The sequence below is a fragment of the Candoia aspera genome, chromosome 7 (genome assembly GCF_035149785.1).
Source record: "Candoia aspera isolate rCanAsp1 chromosome 7, rCanAsp1.hap2, whole genome shotgun sequence".
NCBI lineage: Eukaryota > Metazoa > Chordata > Lepidosauria > Squamata > Boidae > Candoia > Candoia aspera.
This window is the reverse complement of record NC_086159.1, coordinates 42476414-42501819: the sequence shown is the minus strand read 5'-3', so window position 1 is coordinate 42501819 and position 25406 is coordinate 42476414. Positions and strand designations below refer to the sequence as shown.

Here is a 25406-nt window from a genome sequence, read left to right as displayed (position 1 = left end):
AACAAAAGCAGCATCACACCTTTTTCATAGAAGCTGTGTGCTTTGCTTTGAGGGTCATTCAGATAAACTTTATTTTCATTAATTTTTAAGGATATTACCTCTTCATTCACATTCCAGGTTGCCAAATACTCTTACCAACCCATACAATTGTGCAGAAGTTTGACTTAGACATGTTGTTCTATTGTTTCATAATAATTTATTGGTAATGAGTTTGCTAGAGCAATCTATTCTATTTTCTTTTTCTTATTTGTACTGCTGGTCAAAGTCCGTAATAAAGAAAATGTTAATTTCAAGCACATGCAATGTCACAGTACAGGTCCAGGAGCAGCAGACCTTGCATTACGATGGCACAACATTGTTCTCATCATCTCCTTCTGTTGTAGATGTCTCTGCTTACATTCTGAATCATATGTTTTTTTTCACAAAAGCGGAAGTCTTTGTTACATATTTCAGTAAGCATTTGGAGAACTAGCAGAGTTAATGGAGGTTGGGTAAAAATGAGTTGGAAGATGCCATTTAGATTGCTAAATTCAACCTCATACTAAGTGCAGGAAGGCAAATTAAAGCTGCTCCTATAAATGCCACTCCTGCCTTTGCTTGAATTCACAAAGTGAAGGAAAGCATACCACCTTTCTCAATAATTGTTCCACTGTTGAATTGCTGCTACTGTTTATCTTAACAGTCAACCAATGTCTGCCTGCTTTTAACTTTCAAGGATATTATTCTGTGTCCTATATTCTGGGAGTTATACAACAGGTACTGACGTTCTTTTCTGTGAAACTCCTTCAGATTCTTAAGAAGTGGTGCATATCTTGCCTTAGTTGTCTTTTCCACCAAAATTGAGTGAACCAAAAGAGGTTGGCAGTTCTGCCTTTCTATACTGCCTTTGTTACTTCTTACCCTTTTGTTATCTGCTACCCCTTACCAGTTGATATATTGATTTTTTTTTCCTTATTTTCTTTTGGAACATAGCTGAAGCTTTGTTGTTCTTAGCATTCATCTCTTAAGTCAACTCGTTCTGTGTTTAGCTTTCCTGCCATTATTCCTACAAGTCCAGGGTATCTCTATTTATTTATGGATATTTGCTATGGACTCCTGGAGGATTATAGCAATGAATCATACAATGAAAAGATCCAGAGTAATTAAACCTAACAATGTAAAATTAATATAATAAAATAACAATCATGATAATTTTGATGGAGCAATAATTATAAATAAAAAATAACTGACGATAGCAATGTATTAACCATGAGATACTTTTTGGGAGAGTTTAACCAGTTTTCAGGATAATGTTATAAGTGGGATAGGCCTAGTTTCTTTGGGAAGGCTGTTCCATAAAACCAGAACTACACAGAAAAACTCCTGCTCTCAGCACCCCTTACTTCATGAAAATGAGGGACAACCAACAGCCTCCCCCAGGATGAACATTACTGGATGAATCAATTCTGATTGGAGAGGTGGACCTGCAAATTGAGGTAATATGCTGTTAGCTTGGTCTGAACACATTAAAATCAACTTTCTTGAAGTTGTAAATACCTGTTTGACCATACTTATCCTCATTATCAAGCATTCAAGCATTACATACTATAGCCACTTCACTTCAGTGTTCTGCTACACCAGTTTCTTTACTAAATCAGATCAAGGGAGGCTGGTATTTTTGTACTTTATTCTATCATTTAATGGTGAAAGCTGCAAGCAAGAAATTTTATGGAAGGAACATCCTTCACAAAGTTTATCCAGGTAATTAAAATACCATATTAAATATCTTTTACTACTGCTTCATTTCTCTTTAATGAGTTAAAATTTGCTTAGGAAAACATCTATGTCTCCTTGGGTAGCTGAAAATGGACACAAATAATAGTGATGCCTATATTCCTTCTTTTAACACAGATAAAGTAGCACCGCTGTTCATTCTATTGGACTTCTGTGCAAATGTGGCAATTTTTAACATACACTGCAACATCTCCTTTATTTCTCTTGCTTCTCTTCTTTTTGAATAACATGTATTCTTCAGTTCAGGTCATGAATTTTAAGACTTACATTCATTCTGATAATTCAGTGAGTGGTTGTAGGTCACAATTCAGTTTCTTTTTTAGTTATGCAGTACACAAGTCTTCATCTGGAGTCATTACTTAAGGACCTTAGTTTCAAATCCTCACAGGTTTAAGTTCATTCTCCAGAAGACACATTGTTCCCAGTCTTTGTGAGATCCAATTCATTTCTTGTTAGAAATCCCTCCAGCATGCAATGGTGAACATGTTCCCAGAAACCAAGTATCTTCTTACAATACCATTTTCACATTCATCTTCTTTATTCTTATACCCCTTTTCAATATGCTTCCATGGATCAAAAGGACAGATGAGAACAGGCCCTCTACCTTCAGGTTCTTCATCTTCCTTACTACAGCTTTGAAGTCCTAGGAGATGGAGCTGCTCTTGGCAGAAAGGGAATGCTGTTGGTGGGCTTGATGGATCTCAGCTACTGCTTGAGCTTGCTTATTTATTTATATAATCACCCATCTCACATAAAAGTGACTCTGAGTGGCATACAACACTTAGTTAAAAAACAATAAATACGTAAAAAACAGTCAAAATTTTAAAAAAATAGCTATAAAATGGCACACTAAAAAAGAGGGGATGATATTAACCACGGTAAGAGAGCCATTGCAAAATCTGCCTGGTTCCCTGGGACTCCCAGGCCTGAAGGCATATTCAGGTCTTGAGGTACTTGAGGCATATTGAGAGGGATAGAGCTAACCTCACTTCTGGGGTAAAAAGATTCCACAAGGCGGGCGCCATGGTAGAGAAGGCCTGCCTCCTGGGACCTGCCAAATGTATTTTCCCTGGCAGACGGGACTTGCAGCATGCCTTCTCTGCCAGACCTGATGGGACAGGCAAATGTAATCAGGAAGAGACAGTCCCTCAGATAACCCGGCCCCATGCCATGAAGGGTTTTAAAGGTCAAAACCAGAACCTTGAATTGGAACTGGAAGCAAACCTGCAACCAACACAGCTCATGGAGCAGAGGTGTAATGTGTACTGTTCTAGGAGCACACATAACTGCCTGCACCACCGAATTTTGCACCAGCTGAAGCTTCCATATGCTTTTCAAGGGCAGTCCCATGTAGAGCAGATAACAGAAATCCAATTGGGAGGGGACCAAGGCATGAGTGACAGTGAGCAGAGCCCCCTGATCTAGGAACAGGCGGAACTGGTTCACAATACGAAGTTGTGCAAAGACCCTCCTAGCCTCGACTACCACCTGCTCTTTGAGCAGGAATCGTGAGTACAGGAGGATCCCCAGATTGTGCATAGGGTCTGTCTGGGGCAGTACCACCCCATCCAGCACCAAAGATGGCATAGTTCCAGAACAAGAAGGCCCCAAAACTTAAATCCACTCAGTCTTGCCAGGGTTCAGCTGAAGCCTGTTGTTCCCCATCCAGACCATCACAACCTCCAGGCACCAGGACAAGACATTCACAGCATCGCTTCATTTGCCAGGGGCAGAGATGTATAATTGGGTATCGTCAGCATACTGATGAACCTACATGAGCTCACCCAGCGGCTTCATGTAGATGTTAAGTACAAGGGAGAGTACCGAACCCTGTGGCACCCCACATAGCAGGGGCTGAGGATAGGATCTCTCCTTCCCAACCACCACCAACTAGAATCGACCCCTAAGAAAGGAGGCACAACACCATGCTGCCCACTTCCAATCATCTGAGCCAATCCAGAAGGATACCTTGGTCGATGGTATCAAAAGCTGCAGAGAGGTCAAGTAGGGCAAGGATGGATGCACAACACCCCTCCCACCCTCACCAGAGATCATCCAAAAGCATGACCAATACTGTTTCTGTCCCAGACCCAGGCCTGAATCCTGACTGAAAGGGATCCAGATAATTGATCTATGCTTCTTGCCATGTTAGCTTCTGTTCTTCGTAGTAAGGAATTACTAAATACCTCTCCTCTTTGTTTTCTTGTAGCGGTTGCATCTCCTCTGCTCTTCAGCAGCCATTCTCTCATCTCCCAATCAACACAATTTCTTGTTCTGTCCCTGCAGATTCAGTACCTATTTCTTCTATGAAAGGCTGGAAACTAGTTCTGAATTCCAACAGTGCAGCTTTGTTTCCAATTGTCATTCTCATGCGCTGGATTGCTTCTTTTTATTTTGTCCCTTTTGCAGAGGAGGTTTTTTCCTCCCTTTCAACTTCTAATAGCATTTCCTTTTGTGTGTGGGGGTGGGATGTCTAATAGCTCTTATGACGTAAAGTGCCATCACTTGCTACTACAATACTCTTCAAGCATTGGTGCAAACTTGAACTTGCTGAAAATACACATCATGTTCCTGTCAGGCAAGAACATAAATATCCAGTAAGAAAAAAAAAACTTTTTCTTGCTTATTTTCAGAGAAGGCTATTGATGGTAAGACAGTGCTGAATAATGAAGACCTTGAGACATACAATAACTAAGACAATAGTACTAAACACTACTACTTTGTGCAAGGATTATTTTGGAAACTGATCAATAAGCTCTCAAAATGTTGTATTTATAGAGTGCTAACTGTGTATGATTTTATATGTATGCTTGCATTTGTGGGTTAAAATATGGCTCCTGCATGTTCTTCAATAGCACACATACACATAATAAATGTCTTGTCCAAGACAGTACGCTCCAGATTTGTTGGACTTCAACTTTTGTAATTCTTCTGTTAGCATGGCCACATACAAATACTGTACATACTGTAATGATTGCCTATTCTGACATACTCAGCCTCACAAGCAGGTTCTTAATGAAAACTGATTTATTGAAAGAATAGTGTGCAAATACAAAGAAAGCTGAGAATGACCAAAAGCACGCCAAATACAAACTAAAAACCTTCGCTTCACTCCCGATCCCGCCCCTCGCCCCAGCATAGCAACCACCCCCTCCCAGGTGTTGGTAACCGTTACACATCGGCCTGGGAAAGTAACCTTGAACACATGCAATAACCCAAACATACATTCCTCAGTAACAGTAAGGAGATTACAGCCCGGCAGGGCTGAAATTCTCCTCCCCGCAAATGACAGACACGGATCAGGAAAATTGACATGCGAAACGTTACGATGGACCCAGACCATTGGAACGATGAACATGACACATACAAATATACTAACACCTGTTGAAGAAGCAAACTCATTAAATCCAAAAAAAAATCCCCCAAGTGATAGACTTGGGTGTTGGAAGTACTGTTTTACAATGGTTTCACTCTTTCCTATGCAGGCAGTTCCAGTCAGTAATGATAGCACATGAGCAGTCAAGCCCAGGGCTCTACTTTCTCCTTCACACTGTTTCATATCTGTATAAAACCACTGAGAGGTCATCAGTCAGTTCAGGGTAAAGTGATATCAATATGCTGATATATGCTTGTATATCTCTAGCACATGCCAGGCAGGAAATGAATGGATGTCCTTATCTAATGTCTATGCGGGATTGGATGGGAGGAAACAGACTGCACCCAAATCTCAGCAAGACTGAGTTGCTGATGCTCTTTTGGCTTTGGATGGAGTTCTACTCCCCATGAAGGAGCAAGTTAATTTCAGTTTGGTATATTACCAAAAACATAATGGATATGAAAATACTAACAGGATAAGTAAACTAAGTGTAATTCTCACTTGCTTTATTAAATGATGTATTTTTCTTAAAAAAAAAATTGGTGCAAGTACATTGCAGTGAGAATAACAGCCCCTCCACTCCAAAAAAAAAACTATAGTAATTTAGCCTCAGGATTTCCATAAGCATATATTGTGCAATCAATAAAAGATGGTTCTTTTCTGGATATATATTCTGGGTAGAAGACAGGATATGAACAATAGCGGTAACAATTTCAAAGACAAATAGCTCCCTGCACAAAAGGTTATTGCCTAACTGTTCAATATACAAGTGTATGTTTTGATACACAGGTGGTCAGCTACCAGCCCGTTTCTCTCTGTCAGTTAGTTTTTAATGGTTGTGTTTTGCTGTAAGCTGCTTAGCTTCTTTCCTCTCATTCTTAATAGCTTTCTCTGAACGATATAGCTAGATGGCTAGGCAAGATTGAAGGAGCTAGTGTTATCCTTAGTGTAATATGAGAGCACTATGAAACCAACTCAGCCATAGGATTAGATTGCTTGATCTGCTGCTAGGACTGCCGGCTTACTTAATGATTTGTTTCTGCAACAATTAAGATGCTTAGGCTGAGTTCTTGTGCCCAGTTACCTGAGAGTAAGACCCATTTGGCTTTCTTTCTGGTTAATTTCTATAATGTTTGGTCTTCATTAATCTTTTATATTAAAATGTTTCTGCAAAAACCATTGACTGCATTTTAGAAGAGTCATGTTTTCTGTCTATTGTGATGCACTGCAGTCCTTTTTACACTGTAAGACAGCCAAATAGTTACAGCAGCCCATCCAGCATAGCCGGTGGTCAGGATATACTATGAATTGTAGTTCAGCAATTTCTGAAACTACAATATTCCCTCTCCCATCACTTAATGCCACTGTAAATTAATGAATATATCTAGTATGATTCTAATAATTAATGTATACATATGTAAATCTTAGTGTGCGAGTATACTTTCAGTTTGGTTAACATAGACTAACTTTCCATTTAAAATTCTAAGTTTTCTTCCTAAGAAAAATTGGTTAGTATTTTTTCTTTTTTTTAAAAAAAATATAATATTGGGCTAAGTACAACAGACACATATTTTTAAAAAAGAATTTAAAATGTCAGATACGTTTACAATTCTATTCCTATTCTCATTATATACTCATGTATTTAATATATATTTGCCTTGCATTATATAATAGAGAAGGGGAAAGCTTCTTTAAAATCTGTAACATCTATATTCAGTAAAACACTTTCCTATCTTTACAAACCATCCTTGCTTCCACTACAATCAATCAATAAATCAAAATTTATTTATGATCCAAGACCAAACAGAATAAAAGACCAGCATAAGTACAATATCAATAAAAGATTTTTTTAAAAATTGCAACAGAATCCTGAAATCCCATTTAACAGTTAACAGTTAATGGTACTAAGGAGGAACCAGATGGTTTCTAACAGCTATAGCTATTGATAAAAATGTTGCAACCTTCTTAGAGGTTTCTGAAGAGTGGTCACCCAGGAGAAGGGTAATAGCCCGCAGGTCACAATGGCAATTAGAATTTTTAACAATTGGAAATATTAAACTTGATTGCCACTGGGTGTGCAATGTATATTTTAATAGCACATGTGAGGCAGATTCTGAGTCTGAACAGAAATAACTCCAGCTTTTGTATTGGAGGCTTATATATCTACCAGTTGTTGCCCCCATTTAGGCCAAAGTAAATAGCCTCCTATGTGGAGCATGTAAGATGTTAAAGAAATATCTAGGGACAGACCAGGGAGGAGGAGTGTTTATGCTATAAAAGGGCTGGGAGACATTGGGTCTTTTATTTTGAATATCAATGAGAGTCAATAATATTTATTCTGTCGATGACCAGCAAAATTTAAAAGGACAAAAACAGAGTGAAATGAACAGATACAATAATATACTACCAACTAACAAAATAAACCACATAATAATATAGCATTCACTCCTCTACTACTATATTGATACATTTGTTATCCAGGTAATATAAATGTAAAACATTAATAAATATAAAATAAAAATATATATCCCCTAACAATTTATTAATTAAAATATATCAATTTAAAAGTAATATTTAAAACAAAGGTGATTACTTCTTTAATCAGTTTTATCTTACTTTCATTGCAGGAACACAAAATTTAGCTACTGCACATGTAATGTATGGTTTTGGATCATGAAGAAAGATGGTTCACATAAAAATTATCTGGACTCCCAGGGAATTTATCTATTAGGGGCAAAATGTAGTTTGACCTAATGTCCCTATAAAATTTACAATGTAATAATATGTGTGAGATGGTTTCAACTTTCTCTTCACCACATGGGCAGATACACTCAGCCATAGGGATTTTACTATATCTCCCTTGAAGAAGTGCAGATGGAAGGATATTGAATCTAGCTTTAAAGAATGCAGTTCTCAGCTTAGGAAAAGTTAGATTTAGCAAATAACTTGCTGGTTCCCATACGCCCCTGTTTATCTAAATTCTATTGTGTGGGGCAGCCTGTTAACTTCAGTCTGGAACTCCTTGTCCCTTTTTCTTTGAATGATTAATTGCTTTGCTTGATCATAACTTAATAGTTAAATAGTGGAGAGAGCCCAAATGAAGCCAGCTTATGCTCTACTGGCTGCTTCCAGGGTGAAGAAAAGTTATCTGTTTGAACTAGAGGGGTCAAACCAACTGGGAAGAATTGCATTTTGAGCCAATAAATTATCATCATTTTAAAGCTCCAACCTGAATTGACAGCATTTCTTAACTGGGCATTGATACATTGATACCCCACCTTAATTCTTTTCCAAAAGGGTCCAAAGACATGGTTCTGTTAGTGGGCTTGAGATCCCCAGGTTGAGACGAAACTGATAAAGTGGCTGATCTGATTGTGTTTTAGCTGCCATGGGGGTGGGGTGGGGAGTCAATGGGTTTTTATATTGTGGGTTTTAATTTTGTAGGCCACCTGGAGTCACTGTGTGTGGGTTGGGCAGCCTATAAATGTATTAAATAAGAAAATAAATTTTATGTGCCATTGGGTGCAGCTAGAATTGATCGCAGGAATTTTGTTTGCATTGTTTCCTGCAACAGTTCCAGTGCGGCTCCTTCTTCACATAAATTCCTGTTTAATGTAAGCCATTAAATGTTTATTTTACACCATTGGAGGACAATTAGTATCTGTGGCTTTAAACTTTTTGAGGCCAAAACATTGGCTCAAATTCTCTATAGGTCACAATTTGAGCCACATTGACCTAAGGGCTGATTGCACCACAAATTCAATCCAAAGGGGGTTTGTGAAATTATAGCAGCAGTAGCAGCAGCATAGAGAAGTATGGGAATTTTGTGCTGTGCTAGATGTTTGCATAAATATCCATGTTAAGTAAGAGGTCCACCAATGATATAGAGATTAATTTAGAGATTGAAAAGATAGGGGGTAGGAATACATCCTTGTTGCACTCCTTTCTGCATGTTTACTGTGTCAGAGAGGGTCCTGCAGAGATTACACCTCACTCTTAAGGTGAAACTGAAATATAATTACTGTATGAGATGATGGAGGTGCTTATCAATAGTTGTATTTTCAATTTTTCCCAAAGAACATTTCTGGATATTGAGTCAAGGACTTGTTTGAAATTGACGAAAGCTAGAAGAGGGATGATTTCCTTTTGTATGTATATTTTTGTATTAGGTGATGCAGCAAGGGGATAGAATCTACTGTTGATCTCCCTTCTCTGAAACTTGCCTGTTCATCTTGAATTATGCCCTCTGTTTCAATCCAGTCTTGTAGTTTAAGATTTAAATGTTTAACATATAGTTTGCTGACAACACTCAAAAGGCTGATGGGCCTGTAGTTACATGGCTCATTCTTGTTACCCTTTTTAAAAATTGGGACAATTATTGCCATCCCCCAATCTCTTGGAATGTGACTTGTCTGGTCTATAAATGTGAACAAAGATGCTAACAAAGGTGCCCACCAGCTAAAATTCTTTTTAATCATTTCAGGCATAACACAATCAGCACCTGGAGCCTTATTGACCTTAAGTGATTTGATCAATTGGGATGCCTCTTGGACCAAAACTAGTGGCCAATTATGAGGTTGCTTCAGATCAATCTGACTGTCATTCATATTACAAACTGGTCTACATATAACCCTCTAAAATATTCCTCCCAAGGTTGAGTTGGTACTTGATTAAGTCGAAATGTTTGTGATCTTCCCAATCCTCTGGTAGTATACCAGAAAAGGGATGAGTCTCTCATCCTGACTGATTGGGTAAGTTTCTGCCAGGACTCCTTCAGTACTATGTTTTCCTTTTCTTTTAAAAGGAACTTATAATGAACCTTTAAGTTCTTTAAAAGATATATTTGGTCCTCTGAAGGGAGGTTTTTACTTTTTTCTATATGCCCTGATATGTGCCCTTTTCATCTGTGGCACTCCTGATCAAACCAATTTTTATTTTTTATATCCCAGTTTCTGAAGCATTGTTACATTCCTTTGTTAAAACTGATCTGAGGTTAGCCATTAACATTTCATACCATTCTAAATATGGTGTTTGGGATTTATTGTCTAACAGGTGTGCGTGAATTTCTATACTTTCTGGGGCTACCATCCAATTAGCAATTGCTATTGCATTATTGTCTGTCATGGGTACAGATGATGAGCAGGAGAGGGCCCCTATCCAGGGGGGAAAATGCATGCGTAGTTTAGAGACTTTGAGCTGTCATTCAAAGAGACACAGAACAGACCCGCCTTGACTTTTGGGGTTTATCTGTCTGGGTTTTCCCACGCTTCTTCAGTTTGGTAGGATTTTCTGTCTACAATAGCAGTAATAAAACACTAGAGACTTTCTCTTCGTCTCGGCGTGGTCTTTGCTTAGTCAGGACATTGTCATTCCATTTAATTCACATCTCAGTATTATTATTTTCAAGCATTGAAGGATAAATTATTTCAGCTCTTAGGTGTTTCCAAAGAGGTGTCATAGTAAACATTAAGGGATGGTGATCAATTTCTAATCGTAAGTCTACCTCCAGCCTCTGTAGGGCTTTTAAAAAATCACATGATACAATTCAGTAATCAATTATGGATCTTCTTCCTGCCCCCGCCCCCAGTAAGTATATTCTCCCTTCCACAGAACCATTAAGTATATACAGCTCTAAGCGAGCAGTCATCTGTCTAGCACATAAACCTGCCCAGTTAGTTTTTGAATCCTTATATTCTTTTATATACAAGGGTTCCTCTAAGATATTCTCCTCATAAAAGATCTTGAATTGACAAAATAATGTGTGATCATTTGGTCCCATTCTTGCATTGAAGTCCCTACCAATCATTATTGACACTGCAAGGCATTTATCTAAACAAGTAAGATTAAAATTTTCTATACGCCCCCAGGTGGTGTTGATCTGAGCATACATTTTAAAAGGGGGAATATAAACAAAAAACAAAATTTCAACTTGGTTGAAGCATAGAGGCTAATACCCATGGCTTCAGTGAAGGCAATGAAGCTCATTTAAATTGCAGAGCTGTACTAACTAAAGTCACAATACCATCCTTACGTCTCCTTCCTGCCTTGCTTGGGGTAGCCAGAATTGAATTAATCCAGTAGCCATCTAACTTCACCTCTGCTGTAGCCCAAGTTTCTTAGAGGAAAAGAATATCAAATCATGATAGAAAATCAAAAAAAGGTTGGTCTTTGATGGTGCTGACCAGCCTGCAATATTCCAAGTTAAAAAGGAGATCACATCGTCATTCAGGAACAGTCATGTGGCTTGATTTTGACAAGCCAGTGAATGTAAGATCATTGTGTTGGGCTGAAGAACCAGTGGCAGGCAACTGGACCTCAACCAAGGGTTGGCTTATCTCATGAAATTCTGTATCTGCTCCTGGGAATCTTACACTGAAAAAATGAAGTTAGCACCATCCAGTGGAGCTTGCCTTACAGGGTCTTCATTCAATAACACTGGGTGCAGGATTAATAATTCTTGCTGCACACTGCTCTGCATGACTGAATCAGCAAGAAATCCCCCTCCTGCCCCCTGCTTAGTAATTATAGACTTAATTGGATATCTCAGTGTGGTAGAAAACTCCTCAGCTATAAGGATGGCCCAGGTCAGCACCCCACCCCCGGATCTGGGGAGCTGTGCTTTGGAGGACAATATCCAGTCATTCCATTCTCTTCTGAAGGGAGACACTTAGTGCTAACAATTAGAGAAACAAGGTCTGTAAGTGGCTTGGCTTTAGCCATTGTAACCAATATTTTGAATATCTAGTCCCAAATCCTCTGCTTTAGTTCAGCAGGGTTTTATCAAGTGTCAAAGCAGGTAGTGCTGACAAGGTAAGACTGCAGCATGTCAAATTGTCATTAATTTGTCTTCTTAGGTTGGAAGAAAACCTATCCAGTAAAGTGAGATGAACTAAGGAAGTTCCCCAGTAGACTTGCTTCAACCAGAATCTAAGACAACAAAGGTTTAATCAAGCCCCCAAAGAAATGCAGTCATGTTAGGACAATGGAAGTTGAATAAGGAACTCATAGTAAGATTTTAAAGAATTTGGATTGGATTGCTTCTAAACTAGGAGACTCCTTATGAATACACAACTAAGCACCATATAGCATCGAACCCAAAACTTTGGCTTTAAATAGTTTAATAGCTTCTGGAACATAACTGTCACCAAATTGACATGCCAATTTAGCTCTTTATGCTTCTCACTTATTTCTTTTTATGGATCTCATCAACTTTTCCAGCTTCAAGTTTCTTAGTCTTTCCTTTCCTTCAACATGTTCACTCTTCCTTCACATTTTTTTTTTTGGTGATTCAATTCTTTTTCATTTTGTTTAAACAATCAAACCAGCAGGTGACTCATGCTGGCCATTCACTGTCATATTTGATCCATCATGAGTCATACTTAATTCTATCTCTTCTGTTTCACCATATACACTTCTTAAGCATCCTTCATCCAACTTGTTTTTATATTTTTCCTGACATACCCAACTGTCACTTCCACATAGCAAAGATGGCAGAAGCACTCTCTTATACCAAGCCATTTTTATTCTTACAACAAACATTAATTCATCACAACAGATTACATACTACCACCACCTGTCTATCAGCATTTGCAGATCTTAACTTTTCTCCATTTTCCCAGCTTAAGTAAACATTCTACCAAGGTACATAAATTCATCTATTTGGTTTCATTTTACCACTATATATCTCACAGTTATTATTCCATCTTAAAATGCCTCCAGTTGTACCATCTACACTTGCAGCCTTACCATTTTTCCACATATTTTTTGCATTTATATTTTTTAGTTCATATTTTTATTGGACTCTAATTTTGAATGCATTTATTTAATTCTATACTCCAGTATCACTGTAACTCCTATTCAGATCTAGAAAAACTCCTCCTAGCATTCCCTCACTTCAGTTTCATCTCAAACCATTTCATCACTTTTATCCTTTCACTCTGCAGAAAGTGCCTTCTTTACCCATTTCTATCAAAATTTAACTGCATTTTCTCACCTCTTTTATCCATTCTTTGTTCTCTTACTATATTCTGTGCGACTGTCTTCTTCTCTCTACTCACTTTATACAGTATCTTTTTTCTCTATATTTTTGCACCATTCTGCACTATGTATTTTGCTCATTCACAGCCTCTTTCACTTCATTATTTTGCTAGCATTATTATACATCTCAGCACTGCAACACATGTGTGTGCATACACACACACAACACAAAATTGATATTTCTATCTTTCTCTCTGTTTCCCATATTCAGACTAATTATATGAATATATCCAGTGACTACTTACTGTCTCTATTTGTGTGTTCATTTATGTTTCTGGGAGTGTTTATGTTTATCTGTTTTCTTATATGAAAAGTGGTATATGGACAGCTTTTTTGGATCTTATTTCACCATGACTTCTTCTCCAGTTATCTCTCATTCTTCTGTAAGAATATATGTCATGTAGATTCTGCATCCAACCTGTAATTCATAACCTTATCTGCAACACAGTGGTATATTTGAGGTCTGTAAAATGTATTTTGTTTCAGCTGAATGCTGTAAGATAGAATGAATATAGGTAAAAAAGGTGTCACTGTGAAGTAATTAACAGTTTTCTCTACTGAAAAGAGAGTCTTATGACGCCCACTGACTCCTGTGATTGCTTATTGATCAGGGAGTTATGATACTGAGACAAGCCATTGTTATGGTTCAGTTATCAGAGTAGTACGTTGTCAAATAATGTGACCTTTTGACATGGGATCAAACTGAGAATAAAGCAGAAATTGTATGCAGTGGTAACTCCAGCAACCGGAGTCAAAGAAAGCTAGAGGGATTCTTGTCCTTGCCAGTGCTATGTATTTGCTGCCAGCAGAATATTTCATCTGTGTTTTAAATCTCTGAAATAAATGTGTAATAAAATAGAATTCTGACATACTGCTAGTAAAATAACGTTAACATCTAATTTTGTGAAACTGTGGCCCAAACAGAAAAGCATTTGCTCTCGACTGGGACAGATGATCCAGACTTTTTTTTTTTAAAAAAAAAGCTGCACTCATAACAACAGTGAAAAAACCTTCCTATAGTCTCCTATAACTTTATTTACAACCAGAAGTTTTAAAAAGTAAAATAAAATTTAGTAACAGTAATGGAATTATCTCAAAATAATTAGAAAGAATGAGAAAACCAAACTTTGAACCTATACTTTTATCTGTATGTATAAATACAGTTTTGGGTAAGAGTCCTGCCTGCTGGACTCTTTTCAGAATCCATGAGGAGAGATAAAAAATCTGGGACAATATCCTTTTCAAAGGGACCATCCACTGAATAACTAAATAGCTATTCTCCACAACAGATACAATATGCCAATTCTTATGTACTACATTTATAGTGCATGCATTAATCTTCATGTATGTAATAGTTCCTGCAGTTGTTTCACTTCAGAGACATCTGCCTGGTGCTAACATTACTTTTTCATACCAAAGACATTTTTATTAGGTCCGTGTGAAGCAACATAGATTCCTTAGTGAAGTGCAGAGGTTTTTACCTCAACAAAACAATTTGACCTTGAACTACTTTGGGCCAGTGCTGCAAGAGAAGGTTCTTCTCATCCTTCTCCTCTAGTACTGATTGAAGTGTTTTCAGGCTGGGTGGCTCTGAAGTTGTACTCAGACTGGAAATGACATGGTCATTTGCTCTTAGAAGTGAAGAGATAATATTTCTTCATGAAGCAACTTTGAGGAATCGCTTCCTTAGAAGCTTCATTGAAGTGAAGTACATCATAATTTGCATACTCATATTTTTATTAATCTGGGTTTTAAAAAAAATCTTAAAGGTCCTTTTACCCATGCTCTTACTTATTAAATTTTTAAATACCTCTAGAGTTTTGCTCATTTCTTAATATATGATATCTATATATCTATGAGGAGCACTATCAAAATATGTGTCTCCTTCCCACATCCAGAAGGCCACTATATTCCCTTGTCACAATTTTCTATCAGGAAGCTGTCTATACTTGTGCCACGTATGAAGGTGGGAATGGATCTCAGAGTTATGACAGATGAATGGTGTAGCCATATTAATTAAATGAGATAAAATGTTTTCTAGTGGAGAATGCTATTTTGATGAAATTTCATCTACAAAAAGAACTAACAAGGTTTTTTTTTTCATTTCATTCCTTTTACCTAGGCAAGTTAGAGTCACATTTTTCCCTGTAAAATAATAAACACTGCTAATACTATGTACAAATGACCAATGCCCAGAACTACATCTTTTCATCTCTCATTAGTTCTTGCTTTCACTAAGATTAAAGTCTAAGATTTTTTTTTAAAAAGGACAACGTTGGCTGTTTTTCTGCACATATTTAAGCAGATAATTGATGCTTATTTATGTGTTATATTCTGCAGGGTAGATCTGCACTGAACAGAGGTTGAACTGGGAGACTTTAAAGATCCATTTTGACACTATATATGTACAGTAGTAAAATATATATCAATAGTTATTCTACTATAAGTCCTTCTTACAAAACAGCTTTTCTCTGTGTTACCTTTTATTGTAAGGCATATAGTTTGAACGTGGGGTTGATTATTTATACATTAATTGCATCTGCCTAGGATGTAATAAAATAATGTACAGAACAATTAAAGCAACAAAATAAAATACAAAGATGAACAGAAAAACAACAGAGTTTAAATTTTATTTAATTTGCATGTATTTTATTTATCCTTTAAAACTATTAATGTTTTAAAAGTAAATACATCTAGTAGTATTTCTATACTTGCAATGATTGGAAGAATGTTTTTATAACCATAAAGTTTTTACTGATTTTTGTATTTGAAATTGCTAACATTTACTTGAAAGTAACTTTATCCATAATCATCCAATCTATACACTATATTTCTTTAGGATATATAAATGTTTCAAGAGAGCCAGTTTGTTGTAGTGGTTAAGGCATCAGGCTAGAAACTGGGAGTCTGTGAGTTCTAGTGCCAGCTAGGCACAAAGCTGGGTGACCTTGGGCCAGTCCCTCTTTCTCTCAGCCCTAGGAAGCAGGCAATGGCAAACCACTTCTGAAATCTTGCCAAGAAAACTGTAGGGACTTGTCCAGGCATTTGCCAGGAATCAACATTGACTTGAAGGTGCACACACACATAAATGTTGCAAGGTAACAATCACTGTTCACTGTTCATAAAATAGCATCCAGTGTAAAAGTAATAAATACTGTATATGCTAAATTTTAAATTGCCCTACTTAGAGGAGCTTTGTTAAATCCACTAGTATGAGCATAATATAGCATGTTGTACTTATATTTCATCACAATACTCTTAATAATATGGTTTAATTATGCTTGTAGTTTATAGCAGAAGAACAATGATTGGATAGTGTTTGGAGTCATTCTGAAATTTGGAAAATGCCCAGGAAAGCATATTAATTCTTGAGAGCTTGCCAATTTTATTTCTCTCTTTCTCTTTTCTCTGCCTTTTTTATTGTTTTTAAAGTACTGTGTATTTGCTTGTTTTTACTTTTGTTCTGTATATTGCTGACCACTACTGTTATTGTGGTTAAAGTTGTCAGTCAGCAGAGTTCAAAATGAAATCTATATAGGCCTCTGCAGGTGCTTTCAAAATTTAGTTTCTGTCATGTTAGTGCAAATTCCTGACTTCAGGGAGCGATGACTTGAATGGTGGCATTTCAGCTATAATCTCTGCTTGCTGACTGCTGCTATAAGAATAAAAATTTGAGCCATAAGATTTAATGAAATCCCTCCAGATTAAGCACTCACTGTGCTGAAAAAAATGTTATCAAGCTTCTTTCTGTACTAGTTAGCATAAAGGTTGATTTCTCAGTAAGAGAGTGTCTAAGAGAGACAACTCTGAGTCCATCAATAATTCACATTTTTGTTACCTGGTATTTGGGATTCTGTTGCCATGGCAATCCATCTGTGCCTGAACGGATAGTATTTTAAATGGAGACTGTGATGGGATCCACATTGTGTGTTTTAAACTCTGTATGCTAATCTATAGATCTCTGCTGTAACTTCTTTCGGTTGTGGTAAATCATTGCTCATTTTTACAAAGTACTTTATAGCTTCTGGAAATAATTAAGTATAAAAATTAAAAAGTTAAAATTACAGAGACACAAAGGTTTTTTTTAAGTGTACTGTGTAAAGTTGTTAACCATCACATGCAGTTTAACATTGCTTTAACATTTTTCTGGGAGATTAAAAAGGAACAGAGATTATGGTAGGAACTTGATTTACTCAGAAATAATCCTGCTACTTAGGTGCATGCATTTTGAATTATGAACCAAGACTGCTGTCTAGTTTACATATGTAGGGCCTTCCTTAGACTTTTGCTGCCTAAAGGAAAGAATACTTTATGATTTTCTTCTTTCATATTAGTACCAGCACTTAAAAGATAATGTTGATACACCACACAACTCTGTTCCTGTCTTTGTATACACCTGTACTATGCATTTGTAGTTGTCACTGTATAGCAACTTCAGGCAGATGGAGAGTTCATTGGTAATTTCCACAGTTTGTCATCTAAGGGCCATTTCAGAGTTTATGAGCCAAAGAGCCAGGACCATTTATCTTTGTAACTCTTCCTAAAAGAAACATATCAGAGTTAAATGAAGACAGTATGTGTTAGTAGTCCAACTATCAATTTAAGGAGGAAGTAATTACAGCCTCTCCATTTCTTGGTATATAGAGAACTATTTGCAGTATGTTCTTTTAAGATAAACAATGAAGTTCCTCTATTTTACATTTGCTATGTAACATCTTATTCTTAAGCATATAATAAACCAAAAGAGCACAGAAAATCTTGACAGGATTTATTTAATTTATATACCAGTTCTATTTATTGGAAAAATATGTTTATTACAGTTTCTAAATATAGCAGTTCATTTAATTCAAGCATACTACTTTGCTGAGCATTTTGAATTTTTCCAAGTTTTCCTTTTAGGCCTAGGATCATACAGCTGGAAGGGATTATTTATGAATCCAAGGCTGTTTGCTTCTATAGTGAGTAGTGGAGATATGGTACACACTATAAGAAGAATGTACAGGTAGTCCTTCACTTATGACCACAGTTGGGACTGGAACTTCCATTGCTAAGCAATGCGGTCATTAGGTGAAACATCACGTGACCACATCACTAGCAATGGCAATCCCAGCAGTCCTGGTTGCCATTGTTAAGTGAATGCCCTGGTCATTAGCTAAGGCAACTTCCTGCTGGCTTCCCACAATCAAGTCAGTGAGGAAGCCAGTAGGACATTGCAAGCCCCAGGCACTGCCACGTGGGGGAGGGAGTGAGGGTGCATCGGGGTGTCGTGCGGTCGAGTGTGCAAGGGCCTCAGAACCGCAGAACTTGGATTTTCAGTCCCAAAGTCAAGAAGCTTCTGAAGCCTCTCCACCCGGGGGCTGAAAATCCTCCGTGGCTGAAAATCCTGCTTGGATTTCGGCACAGAGGTTTTTTACCCAGCCCCCAGAGATTTCAGCACAGACCTTTTTCAGCCAGCGCCCAGAGATGAGAGGGAGTTCTCTCAGCAGGTGGCAGTGGCTTGTGACCTTCCCTGCCAGCTTCCCATTTACTTTCTAGGGAAGCCAGCAGGGAAGTTTGCAAATGGCAATCCCATGATCGTGGGGCCCTTGGTAACTGGTTGTAAGTGTGAACTGATTGTCAACGGCCCAGATCACGATCACATGACTGGGGGTGCTGCAAAGGCCATAATTTTGGGCACGGGTCATAAATTTGAATGGTCACTGAACAAATGGTCGTAGGTCAAGGACTACCCATATGGCCTCATATTAGGAATTCACATACACCATACAATTTTATTCTCTAAATATTGTGTGCAGATGATGCATATATGTAGATACATTCTGCAAAATCCTAAACATGTCATTCCATTTGTTCTTCCCCATGTAACTCAGTATATAATGCCATTTTTTTTTCCTTTTCCTCTGCTGTTGACTAATTCTTTCATTCTATTTGTCTTCAGGCTTCACCAAAATCAAATCTCAGTGAAACCACTCATCCCAGCCCATAGAAACTTACAAGTAAATTAAACATATGATGCACATTATGTACATGATTGCTCCAGAGTCTTGAAGGAATCCTTTCCAATTATAAAAATATACTGAATGTGTTGTGATGTGATATTATAAAAGGCAGTCAATCATAGCTAAAATCATTTTATTCTATTGGTATTTCTCATGAAAACAAAGTTTTTTAAAAAAATCTTGTCTCCTCTGAAACATTATTGAAATGAATTCAGGATCTTGTAGTTGACAGATGTTGCAATAACAGTTTAGGAAATACAGTTGTCATTACAAGATTTCACCCTGTGCAGTGGGCTCATAGGAAACATAGTCATAGATGGCTGATTTAACGTTCCAGTACATTATATAAAATATTATTTGTTTAAATATAAGAAAGCGGAAGCAAATAGACACTGTTTTTGCAAAATAATATCTTATAGTCCTTGTTTTTTTATGAGACAGCAATGGTTTCAGTTTTTTTAAAATTGGAGGGAAGAATGTTTTACTATTATGGGATGGGAAGGGGTGGTTTATTATTATGGGATCATATACATATATATATATATATATATATGCATATGAAATATTTTAAAACAAACAGATAAAATTAATACATCTTTCCTTCCTTTCATCTGTTTATGTAATTACATGACACATAGGTACATACAATTATGAGACTAATTAATGTTCAAGTATTTGTATTTATTATTCATTTGCAACTATCTTTATACTACCTTTCTATCAAAAAAAAAAAAATAGTGTTATTTTTAAAAAAATCATTCATATAAACATTATCCAGTAGTTCTTCTCACCTTTCAGGTTCCCCTGTCTTTGTCTTATCCTCAACATAGTTTTGCAAGGCCCAAACTTAAACGTTAAGAGCAAACCATTTAAGCCAGGTAATAGTATATCATGTAGTGACTGACTTTGCAATGGAAAAATTTGTAACCAGAAACATACTTTTATTTTGTCTTTCTAATATGGCTATGTAAGAAAAGCTGACTTAGTCCCCACTCCCATCTTTACCATATAGAAGTTAATTAATAACCATAACTCTTAAAAAACAACAATTGAGGTTTTTATATTTTGAGAAAACTTCTGTACAATCGTGTTGCAATAATAGGCAAAGATAGCATTATGAAAGAAACATTTTTTTTCTCACTGAAGATTATCTATACATCTCCATTGTGAAACTCTATGGAATTACCTATGCAGAAAAACTGTCCCTTGTACATAGACTAAAAATATTATCCTAACCACTGCATCTGAAAAGCAAAGCTGTGCTGAAGGTGACAATGTATCTATAATTTAAATCACCACAGTACTGTTGTGTCCAGCCAACAATACTTGTAGCAGATAGTGGCAGAATAGCACAACCTCTTATCATATGACAGAGAGAGGCAGTCTGTGTCCCGAGAGCTACATGTGGTCCTGGGATTGATTTCATGCAGACTTTGTGCAGGAGATCAGTTCAGACCAAGACCTCTCTACTCCTATTCTGCAGCCTTCTGCTTGAGAAAGAGAACAGAAAGAGAAGAGAAAATATCAGAAGAGAAAAAGAGGTGACAGAAGAGTAGAAACCTACCCTTCTCTAGCTGATGGTCTCTTCTTTCAGATCCTATCTTCTAATTACTTCTCTATGTTTATATATGCTCCAGACTGATTCTCTACAACTCCTGATAAAAAGTTACTTCATGGCCTTTTTTATTTTTATTTATTTATTTATCAAATTTATATAGCTGCCTACCTCACAAGAAGTGATTCTGGCAGTGTACGATAATCAGGCAAAACAATAAATATATAAAACAATCATTATAAATATAAAGCAATCATCATTTCATGGCCTTACTACAAGTCTAGGCACTCTATGGCCTTTCAGTTATAATTACTCATCCCTGAATATTGGCTGTGCTGGGTTTCTTCATTTATTGTATGCTGCCATTTTAGTTTGATTAGTTTAAATTGTTGAATCCATTTCCAAGAAGACTAGCTGCCCATCTCTATTTTTCCATTCCAAGAATGGTACGCATAGATGCTTTTATGGAATGGCCTAGCTTTATATTGTCTAATATAATCAATAACTTTCCCACGTTTTTGTCCTTACAGGAACGTGAATTTTGAGAAAAAGAAAAAGAAATCTTGATCCACATCATAAACAGTAAGTCTGTGTCAGTTTACTCTAAAACACAATACTTTGTTTCAATTTTCTGTCCAGTCTGGTTTTCATTTTTACTTCTTTATTTTTATGGTGTAAGAAATTAGTGTGTCATGCCATGCAATATCCATCCCCTCTTCAAACTCAATTTCATTTCACTAGAATGGATTTTTTTATTCATTTATCCTGTAATCCTCTTAGATAAGAGACTAAAATAATCCCTTCCGTGTGTCTGTGTGCCACCACATAGGGAAAGATTGGTATTTCTGCCTTCCTGACAAGGATACTTCAGTGCCTTACCAGTGATAGGAAGCAACCTAATTAAAAAGGGAATGGTAAATCTTTTCATGCATTTTACCTATTAAAGGGATTCTTAATTAATGTTTTTTTTCCTTTTGTACACTGTATGTATTTCTAAAAGTTCTAAAAATTTCTAAAAGTGTGGAGCACACATTTTCGTATCTCCAATACTTTAAAGTTTGGCTTGATATTTATCTTCAGGGGTGCTTTGAATCAGAAAGGCAGATAGAATATTGATAAGATATATTCCCTTTCTCACAGAGGTATAATTGTACTACAAGAAAGGTGCAGGCTACAAAGAATGGTCAGTCACATATGATCGGCCTCAGATAGGGACATTGTTTCCTTGCAAAGGGACACCCTGTAATATTGCTTCAGCATCATGCTTTTCTTAGAAACAGACCTCATGCAGAGTTGCACATCGTTCTGTGCTGTGGAAGTAATATATTGTTACAATATAACTTATAACAATATAGGTTATATTGGGGTTTTTTTTCACATTTTTAAGTATGGTTAGATGCCCAGTCATGTATTTTGGATGAGCAGTCATAGAAATTGAATGAATAGATAGATAGATAGATAGATAGATAGATAGATAGATAGATAGATAGATAGATAGATAGATAGATAAAATATGCATGAATCTTACAATGGGAAGATGGTTGTATATCCTTGTTTAGTTTTTATCTCTATTTTATATCTCAAATCAGTTTAAACTTTTCTATCATTTGGTATAGTACACTAAATTCATATCAAAATCATCCAGCAAAATTAGTTTCATCCTCCCTCCATCTCTATCTTTCCTTCATTTTTAATCAATAACTGATACTATAAACTTTGAGGATACTTAACTAGCAGTACAGCATTGTGGTTTACTGTTTCCTCAAAATGAATTGCAAAACCACTTCTTTCTAGATCACAAATATGATGATCTCTCTTGATACCTGAAATAGCAGGTAACTTTCTTAGATTCACAACATAGGTTTGTGGGGGCGGAGGTGATGATGATATATATTCAACAGTTATTCCTTCAAACTATTTAATTACTTGGGACTATTTCATTGCTTTATAAAGCTCTATCACAGCAAACCTTTGAAAGCAGCAGATAGAAGAGAAATATTAACTTGGGATTGTAGGGTAGTAGAATGTCAGATGATACCACTTTGATGGCTGAAAGCGAAGAGGAACTGAGGAGCCTTATGATGAAGGTGAAAGAAGAAAGTGCAAAAGCTGGATTGCAGCTAAACCTCAAAAAAACCAAGATTATGGCAACCAGCTTGATTGATAACTGGCAAATAGAGGGAGAAAATGTAGAAGCAGTGAAAGACTTTGTATTCCTAGGTGCAAAGATTACTGCAGATGCTGACTGCAGTCAGGAAATCAGAAGACGCTTAATCCTTGGGAGAAGAGCAATGACAAATCTCGATAAAATAGTTAAGAGCAGAGACATCACACTGACAACAAAGGCCCGCATAGTTAAAGCAATGGTGTTCCCCGTAGTAACATATGGCTGCAAGAGCTGGACCATACGGAAGGCTGAGAGAAGGAAGAGAGATGCTTTTGAATTGTGGTGTTGGAGGAAAATTCTGAGAGTGCCTTGGACTGCAAGAAGATCCAACCAGTCCATCCTCCAGGAAATAAAGCCAGACTGCTCACTTGAGGGAATGATATTAAAGGCAAAACTGAAATACTTTGGCCACATAATGAGAAGACAGGACATCCTGGAGAAGATGCTGATGCTAGGGAGAGTGGAAGGCAAAAAGAAGAGGGGCCAACCAAGGGCAATATGGATGGATGATATTCTAGAGGTGACAGATTTGTCCCTGGGGGAGCTGGGGGTGTTGACAACCAACAGGAAGCTCTGGCGTGGGCTGGTCCATGAAGTCACGAAGAGTCAGAAGTAACTAAACAAATAAACAACAACAAGAATGTCAGATACTTGAGTCAATACTCTGTTCACCCAGCAACATTAGCAATTTGAATTGATTCAATTCAAGTAGAAGCCACTGGAAAAATTCTTTGATACCAAACATTATGCCTACGTGAATCAGCCCTGGTTTGAGCCAGAGATTCAAGATTTGACTAGGAGGTTATTCAATTCCAGTTTTCATTATGAGATTCATAATGTAAACATATTGAAGCCATTTTGAGATTTGATTTGATAAAATATTCATCTACATGCTATAGTGGGAAAACATTTGATAAAATGGGATGAAGACAAAACAGATAGTAACATTAGATAATGTTAACTCTGTCAAGTTTCAGTTGGGTACCTTTAAGGATTATCCAACTTCAGTTTTGAAGTATGTTCCAGCTCTTTGAAGGCAGTGTTGTTAGAGCTAGGAAAAGACAGCATAACATTTTATCCCACAGATTTTATCTCTACAGAAATTGCACTGAACCCATACTGCAAGTGTTCTACCCCAACTCTAAAAACCCATATTAACAGTAACTTTTCTGTATTCTTTACTAAGGTGCTAGATGTGATATGATACTAGAGTGACAGTTGCCTTACTTTTGTGGATGGAGTTCTTTGCTGCCTCTGATCACTGGCTGTTATGTATGCTAAGAGAGTTGGCCTAGCTGCTTCTAAACTTCATTTCACCTGGAAAAAAATTCCCACCTTTCTTGCAAAGCTAACTTGTGTCAGGATTGTAGTTTACTGGAAAGTATTAGTTAGCAGAGGCAACAGAAGTAAGCTAGCATGATGAAATACAATGCCAGAAAGAAGCTAGCACAAAATCACATTCATAGCCTTGCCACCCCCTTTTTCTTAAAAGCAGTTCGGCCAGAGCCCTTAAATTTTAGTTTTGCACCCATTTCCACACTGTCAAACATTAAACCTTATCTAGTCATGCCAAGTTAAAAGTAAGGTTTGACCCAAGAGTGTATACTGAATTTGTTAACCCATTTTCAAAGTGCTGAAAACTGGAAAATTTCCAGTTATATTGGCATGACAAATACAGAAATACACAAGTGCAAGAAAGAGGAAAGGTGAGTGCTGATAACATGTATGAACACTTTGGCACCCAAAAAAGCTCTGACAGGCAAAAAGGCTGGCTAAATACCTAATGTCAGTGTCACAGCACCAGCATTTTTCATTTGTGGAAGTGAAGTGGCAGCATTGTATAGTTTCTATATCAATCCAGGAAACTAAAGAAAAAGCCATCAAGTAGGTGAATGTCTATAAAGTGCTTTGAAGTTATCTTCAGTTTGTGAGTCTGCTTCAGTGATTCTTTCAAAACTTCATCAAATTGAAGCACCCCTTTGAAACATTGCAAACATCTAGCGATATTGCCCTTATGCGATTTTGCTTCCTTTCCTTGTGGTGGAGTATTATAGCTGCCTTTCCCTAACAGACGTGTGTTGGCTGCAATGTTGAGAGTTGAATCCAACACACCTAAATATGCAAAATCTGTTTATTTTGCTTGTAAATAATAGAGCCCTGTTATATTGCCTGGATTGTGAATGGACATGCTAAAAAGACTGTAAGTGAGAAGCAGAAGTTAGAAATATAAAAGTAATAAAAGCCATATACATCCCAAGCAGCAGAGCCTTGCCACACCTTGTTCTCAGGTAAATATAGTCTCTTATTTAAAGTTTTCCATTGCTCTCCACTCTTGGGGAAGCCTTATTTCTGTTTGATGTTGTGAATTTACTTATAATCAAAAAGCATGGTCAAAATATTCCAATTAAAAATGGCCAAATATCACTTTCATACATGTCTATTGTATTTAATGAGAGCAAGGATAGGGAAGCCATTTTCAGTTTTTAAAACCCACTAATA

At 36.9% G+C, this 25406-nt stretch overlaps 1 protein-coding gene across 2 annotated transcripts in view; it reads left to right on the top strand.

The window, feature by feature from the left end:
* The window catches only part of SYT1 (synaptotagmin 1), a 312080-nt gene that overhangs the window by 104207 nt on the left and 182467 nt on the right, over nucleotides 1-25406 (top strand). For both annotated transcript variants that reach the window (XM_063309009.1, XM_063309008.1), the window contains exon 3: nucleotides 21271-21322. The gene's annotated coding sequence lies outside the window, so the exon portion shown is untranslated. The remainder of the gene's footprint in view (nucleotides 1-21270; nucleotides 21323-25406) is intronic.